At 40.7% G+C, this 6,761-nt stretch overlaps 1 non-coding gene across 1 annotated transcript; it reads right to left on the reverse strand.

Moving 5' to 3' along the window:
- Positions 1-2,748: 2,748 nt before the first annotated feature.
- LOC141645229 (small nucleolar RNA R71) lies at positions 2,749-2,855 on the reverse strand. The gene has a single exon (XR_012544813.1). It is a non-coding gene; the product is annotated as a small nucleolar RNA R71 (small nucleolar RNA).
- Positions 2,856-6,761: the final 3,906 nt, after the last annotated feature.

Here is a 6,761-nt window from a genome sequence, read left to right on the forward strand (position 1 = left end):
ACTCGATGACGTTTTGCGTGAGGAAGAGTTGTTATGGTTTCAGAAATTGTGAATGGAAGATATCTGTGATGGGGACCGTAATACCCATTTGATTCACCTAAGTACTATTATTAGGCGTAAACATAATCGAATTCAAAGCCTTCAAGATTGATGTGACTCCAATTTACGCACATTTAGTCCCCTAACTAGCCTAGTTCCTATGCTTTTTAATATGTATTAGGGTCGCTTCTTGTCTTTAGCTTCCTTCTCTGCATATTCTATTAGCTTTGGTGTCCTTTGTAGGAGAAGAACGCTAACTTGACTTAATGGAGTGAAGCGGAGCTAAATTGATAGCATACAACGACCAACCACCAAAGGTAAGACTAGCACCTAAGGCCTAAGTCAATAAATCAAGTGAAATGGGCAATGATGAAGACCCCCACGACCCCTTAATGATTCCCGCGGATCTTGAGGCAGTCACGAAAAGAAGGCCAAGCTGACCCTTGATCCGGGTATCTCGATCTCAGACCGGGCGTCCCAAGACTCATACCGGGCGTCCCAAGCTCAGGACGGGCGTCTCTCCCTCCAGTATGAGCGTCCAAACATGAACAACTCGTGAGGCTCCTTGAGGACTTGCAAGGCACTAATCTTCTTCTTAGGGATATAATCGTCATTTAAGCCCTTAGTTAACCTAATCCTTGTACTACTATATTTACCCTGATGTGTGCATTTTATATAGAGTTTTTGTGCTGTATTTGCACGTATTTCTACGCATATTACATAGTATTAAGCTACAAATTTCTCTCGAATAGTCTACTTTGGTTTGTCTTGTATTATTTGCAGACATGAACCAAAGAGGAGCATAATCAAGCTTAATACATGTCCCTATGCATGCGTTTAGGGGATGAGTTAAGTCGGAGCTTGGAGACTACTATTTTGAGATGTGCATAGAAGTAAGGTAGCTAGGTGAGCAAAGGAAGAGCTTCAAATTACTAGTGCCTACTTTTAAAAGCCATATATCGGGTTCTACAACTGATTTTCAAGTTATTCCAATTGTAGATGAAAGCTTGTCCTTTTAGCTTTCCAACGCCATCGAAAACGCTCTGTTTTCCCAAGTAACGAATAAATGGCGGCCGTTTGAAATTCAGTGCGCGAAGCAGGAATTATGCGCTGAACATTGCTCGATCGAGAGGTTAATCTACTCGATCGAACACCCAATCTACTCGATCGAGAGGTGCTTAATTGGAGGTTCTTGATCAAGTAAAAGTACTCGATTGAGAGGTTTTAGCTTGGATTTGTTCGATCGATTGATATGAAAGTGCTCGATCGAGTACTTTTCTATCTGATGTAAGATTTTAATATCTTGTTATCGTATTAGGTTAAATTAATATCCCTCCTATAAATAGGAGAGACTTAATTAGGTAAAAGACATTCCTCCATACTGTATTATTCTTCTTTTATCACTTTTCCTCTGCTCATTATTTCGGTTCGACGCTACATTGCTCTATATTTCCGAATCTAAACTTTTGTAATTTTTTTTTCTCTCTTTTATGTTATTTCTCTTTTGCTTATATCCTTTTACCATGTTTGTTCTTAATTTATCTCTCTTTATTTCTTTATTCATCATTATGCGTCTCTAGATCCCTTGTGCTAGGGTATAGGAGAGCCATGGTGATTAGGGAAATTGAGATTAGATGATTAGGTTTGGTTGAATTTGGTTTGTGTTGTTAATCATTGCAATTAACTGTAATTAGATGCTTGAGTCGACACATTTAGCTGATTAACTTTGGTACACCTTGACATGGATCGAGAGATTGGAAGGGGTAAGACCTGCAATAAACATTAGGGAATTCTAATGAGGATGAAAGCTAAGTTAGTAATGTTTTAAGGCGAATAGCAGACCAAAAGGACCTTTTTATTACCCTGCATACCAATTTATGCTGACCTTTGACTCTAGTTTTCCATTCCTAGGAAACCATGGTGAACCGACAATCCTAGCACTTTCTTCTCTTATTTGATCACATCTTTCTTTTACCGTAATTTTAGTTTAGTATTTCAAACAAACAACCCAGTGACACAGACAGACTTAGATTAACAAGTTGATAGCAACATAGCCTCCCTCTGGATACGATACCCGACTTGCCTCTGCTGCATTAGTTAGAGCCTGTTGATTTTATTTTTGATAGGGTTGCGACAGCCGTGTCAAATTTTGGCGCCGTTGCCGGGAAGGTGGTGTCATTCTGTTGCTTTATTTTAAGTTTATCTCTCGTCTCAAGGAATTTATTCCATGAGATTGATCTCATATTTTTCTCTAGTGCTTTAACTGTGTCGTAGGAAATCTGTCCTAGAAGAGGACATTGTCATACCTACTTGTTCTTTCAACTTTGCTTGCTAAAATGCCGAACATCGCCAGTCAATCAGAACCTACGGTGGATTCTCTGCCTAAAGGTTTCCTGCTTCCTGCTACTAAGGCGGACACCTTTGGAATTCACCCATCCTACATACAGGTGGTTGAGAGAAATCTCTTCAAGGGGTTAGCAAGCGAGGATCCATGTAAGCATATAGTTATTTACGGAGTATTGCTCTACCATTCCTTTAGCTGCTGGGGTGACACAGGATAGGGTCAAGGGAGTCCTTTTTCCTTTTTCTTTGACTGATGACGCCCGAGAATGGTTGAGATATTTGGATAGGGAAGCTGCTGGTGTTACTGACCGGAATTCCCTAGCCTTAACTTTCTACAGAAGGTATTTTCCACCACAGTGCACCAATGCACTGAGAGACAAAATCACCACTTTTACACAATTAGCTACTGAATATTTGAATGAAGCTTGGACTAGGTTCAAGAAGTTAGTTCGCTCTGTACCTCACCATGGTTTCCAACGATTGTTCTTATGCACCCAATTTTACGATGGGTGGTATGCTGATCAAAGAGCCGTGTTGGATAATGCAGCCAAGGGGAGATTTCAGAAAAATGTTGAAGATGATAAGGGATGGCGTCTTATTGAAAAAATGGTCATTCATGTAGCTGAGTATGGGAATACCAGAGGGGGTAGACGAGTGAATGAAAGAGCTTGCGAATCTATAGTAGCTGAAGTAGAAAGTCCTAGTGGAAGGTCTGATAATTCGAAGATTCTACAAAATTCAGGTGCACATGAGCAAGTCCATGCTATGATTGAGCAAGAGGTGATTTATGGTAGATGCGGTACCGAAGGACACGATCCTATTACTTGTATGGCGGATGTAGAGCGAGTTCGTGCTTACCAACAATTTAAGCAAGGGGTTCCGTTCTTTAAACTTTATGAAGATTTGACCATGCCAAGTACTTCTAGTCCTCCTAATACGATGTCACAACAAGTCAATTCACCTTCTACAAATATAAAAATTGTGGAGTTGAAGTCCTTGGTGCTATCCCTAACACTTCAACTCGAAAGAAAGTCGGACGAAGCTGAAAATTCTATCGAAAAGTTGCAAGACCAAGTCGCGCAACTTATATCCGAGCAAATAAATCAAGTGAATCGCTCACCTACTTGCGACCTGCTTAATGCAATCAATCTCTGAAATGGTCTTACCTATGATAAACCAAAAATGCCAGAAAATGCTGATTTATCTGTTAATGAAAGTCCGGAAACTGTTTTGGAAGAACAAACTGATGACTTCCCTCCTGAGCATCGTCCATGTCCTCGATCGAGTGAATCTGATACTAGATCGAGCGATTTCTGCTCTGAAAGTACTCGATCGAGTGATCAAGGCTCTCGATCGAATAGTGTCCAATTTGATGTTCTCGATCGAGAGGGTTGCAGTTCTCGATCGAGTGAATCCCGTGAAGAAAGCTCTCGATCGAGTGAACATTGTACTCGATTGAGTACAAGTAACAGTACAGATATTGTTTCAAAGTCTAGACCTACTGGTGTGTCGTCCTCCTCTGCTGTGGAGATGCCACGTTTAGATAAAGGTAAGGAGAAAGTCGCAGACCCGCTTATTGTTACCAAAATTCCTTATCCGGGACGTTTAAAAGATGCTAAGGTCGAGCGACAGTACGATAAACTTGTAGATGTGGTCAAGAATCTTCAGGTGACCGTTCCTTTTACCGAGCTAATCACCTAGGTACCTACTTATGCAAAATTTATGAAAGATATTTTGACGTGTAAGAGAGAGCTTAGGGAATTCGAGACTGTTGCATTTATGGAAGAGTCTAGTAATTTAATTCTTAAAAAAGCTCCACCTAAAATGAAAGACCCGGGTAGTTTCTCTATTACATGTACCATAGGAAATGAAGTGATAGATAAGGCTCTCTGTGATTTAGGAGCCAGTGTCAGTGTCATGCCTAACTCTGTCTGCAAGAAACTTAATATAGGTCACCTTAAATTGAGTAATATCACCCTCCAGATGGCTGATAGATCGGTTAGACGACCCTTAGATATCCTAGAAGACGTGCCTGTTAAAGTAGGCCAGTTCTTTATACCGGTAGATTTCATTATCTTCGACATAGCTGAGGATACCCGGACCCTAATTATATTAGGAAGACCATTCTTAGGTACAGTTGGGGCTATAATTGATGTCAAATAAGGGCGTTTGACTCTTGCAGTGGGGGATGACGCTATCACTTTCAGTTTGCCTGGTACACTTGCTCGACCAATGATAGAGGATACTTGTTATTCAGTTGATATCGTTGACGAGTCTGTTTATGTGTTCTGGTAGGATTCCTTGATAAAGGATTCACTGGAAGCTTTGATGTTGTTAGATGAGTGTGCAGATAACCCAGTGAAAAAAGACACTGTGTTGGATTTGCTTGAAGCTGCGATAGATGAGCATGAACTCACCAACGCTGAAGGAGAGAGAGTGGAAAAATTGGTAAATACTCTTTGCGCTATGGAGGTAAAGGTAACTCAGCGTAAGCCTCTTCCTTCTCATATTAAATATGCATTTTTAGATGATACTAAGCAGTATCCACTCATTATTAGTGCCAAATTGGATGATAATCAGCTGATCACTTTGTTAGTTATTCTTAAGAAAAATAGGAAAGCAATGAGTTATTCATTGGATGATATTCAAAGCATCAGTCCTGACATTTGTATGCACAAAATTGAGCTAGAGGAAGATCACAAACCTTGCAGACAAGGTCAACGCAGGCTGAATCTAAAGATGCAAGATGTTGTGATGGCTGAGGTAATGAAGCTACTCAATGCAGGTATTATCTACTCTATTGGTCATTCTAAATAGGTGAGTCCAGTTCAGGTGTTTCCTAAGAAAGGAGGAATTACTGTGGTTAAGAATGACAAAAATGAATTAATACCCACTAGAGTAGTAACTGGTTGGTGGATGTGTATAGACTACAGAAAGCTGAATGTCACCGCAAAGAAAGATCATTTCCCTCTCCCTTTCATTGATCAGATGGTAGAAAGTTTAGCCTCTCATAAGTTTTTATGTTATTTAGATGGATACTCATGGTTCTTTCAGATCCCTATTCATCCGGATGATCAGGAAAAGACTACTTTTACCTGTCCTCAAGGTGTTTTTGCTTATCGTAGAATGCCTTTTGATTTGTGTAATGCCCCTGCCACCTTTCAAAGGTGTATGATGGGGATATTTTCTGAGTATATAGAGTCTATTATGGAGGTCTTTATGGACGATTTTAGCGTCTATGGGAGTGATTTTGATAATTGTCTGTCTAACCTTGATAAAGTGTTGCAGCGCTGCATTAAGGTTAATCTTTTGCTTAACTTGGAGAAGTGCCACTTTATAGTCAACGAGGGAGTTATCTTAGGGCACTTAGTTTCTGATAGGGGTATCGAGGTTGATAAGGCAAAGGTGCAAGTGATTCAACAATTGCCCCCTCCTGTTAATGTTAAAGGAGTGGGGAGTTTCCTTGATCATGCCAGCTTTTATCGCCGGTTCATCAAGGATTTTTCAAAAATTGCTAAACCACTTACACAACTGTTGCTTAAGCATGCCCCCTTTGCATTTACTGATGAGTGTCTTTCTACTTTTAATAGGTTGAAGCAGGCCTTTATTTCAGCACCGATTATCCAGCCTCCAAATTGGCAGCTGCCATTCGAGATTATTTGTGATGCTAGTGATTATGCACTAGGAGCGGTGTTAGGCCAGCGGAAATACAAACCTTTAAGTGCAATCTACTATGCGAGCCGAACTCTGGATGAGGCTCAAGTGAAGTACACGACTACTGAGAAGGAGCTATTAGCTGTGGTTTATGCGTTGGAGAAATTTCGCTCTTATTTGATAGGTTCGGAAGTTACTGTTTTTACGGACCATGCAGCGCTGAGACACCTCTTGCTAAAAAGGAAGCTAAGCCATGACTGCTGAGATGGATACTCCTTCTCCAGGAATTTGATATGCAAATCAAAGATAAGACGGGCGCAAAGAATGTAGTAGCTGATCACCTGTCGCGATTACCGTAGCAGGAGGGAGAGGATCCTTTGCCTATTGATGATTCTTTCCCTGATGATTCTTTATTTGTTATATTTACTAATACTAACCATGATCCATGGTATGTAGATTTGGCTTACTATGTTGTTAGTGGCGAGCTGCCACCAGACCTGTCTTATCAGCAGAGGAAGCGATTTCTTTATAATGCAAACCAGTGCTTCTGGGATGACCCTTATTTATTTCAGGAGTGTGCAGACGGTCTCTACAGATGGTGTATTCCGCAGTGGGAGACCAAAACAATCTTAAAAGGCTGTCATTCATCCTCTTATGGTGGTCACCACGGTCCATCACGAACCGTAGCTAAGGTACTTCAATCTGGTTTTTACTGGCCTACTCTG

Source organism: Silene latifolia, chromosome 2 (genome assembly GCF_048544455.1).
Source record: "Silene latifolia isolate original U9 population chromosome 2, ASM4854445v1, whole genome shotgun sequence".
Classification (NCBI taxonomy): domain Eukaryota; kingdom Viridiplantae; phylum Streptophyta; class Magnoliopsida; order Caryophyllales; family Caryophyllaceae; genus Silene; species Silene latifolia.